Genomic DNA, 706 nt, shown 5'->3' with positions numbered 1-706 from the left:
CTTTATATAGTGTATAGCAGTGACTTAGCCTGACTCATTGGCTGCGGTATTTGGTGTAAGTCCCTCGGGCCAGGGGTTCGATCGACTTAGGTGTAGGCCTTCGGTCGACTAAACTACGGACCTTCGAAATATTAGTTCCCTGGTCCACCTGGCAATCACCGCTCTTTTTGCGCGGGACCCCTGTTGTTAAGGTAAGACTAGACTGTCGAGCATAATATACAGGCAGCTTCACCCCTTCAACAGAAAAGTCGTTATAGAAGTTTATGCTGGTGTCGCATTAGGTGCTAGTAGCCGTGAAGGACCTTGAGGTTTTTCCTAAGATGACTCGTGATGTCATTTTGGGGGAGCTCGCGGCTCTCCTTCCTTGTACGGGTATTTCCTAATGCTTATACTGCCGGCTATTGTTTAGTACATGATATACACCTTCATAGAGATGTCTTGGTTAGACATTGGATCTCATAGGCTCACATTGATGTAATATTCACGCTGCAAGCCGGCTGCGGTGCGCATTCCCGATACTACCCCTACTCTCTCTCCTAAATCCCAGGGCAATTCCGTCAATTATTTCACGCGGCGGGATTTCCCTATAAATGCTCCCTTCTTCCTCCCCGAGCTCAAAAGCAGAACAGTTCTCCAACAGTGAAACAGGGGAACAAGTCCTAATTTTTCAAAATGTGGTTTTTAAACCTGATGGGCTGCTCCGACC

This window comes from Phalaenopsis equestris, unplaced genomic scaffold, assembly GCF_001263595.1.
Source record: "Phalaenopsis equestris unplaced genomic scaffold, ASM126359v1 Scaffold000958, whole genome shotgun sequence".
In the NCBI taxonomy this organism is placed as follows: Eukaryota; Viridiplantae; Streptophyta; class Magnoliopsida; order Asparagales; family Orchidaceae; genus Phalaenopsis; species Phalaenopsis equestris.
Note: the sequence above shows the minus strand (reverse complement) of the source record.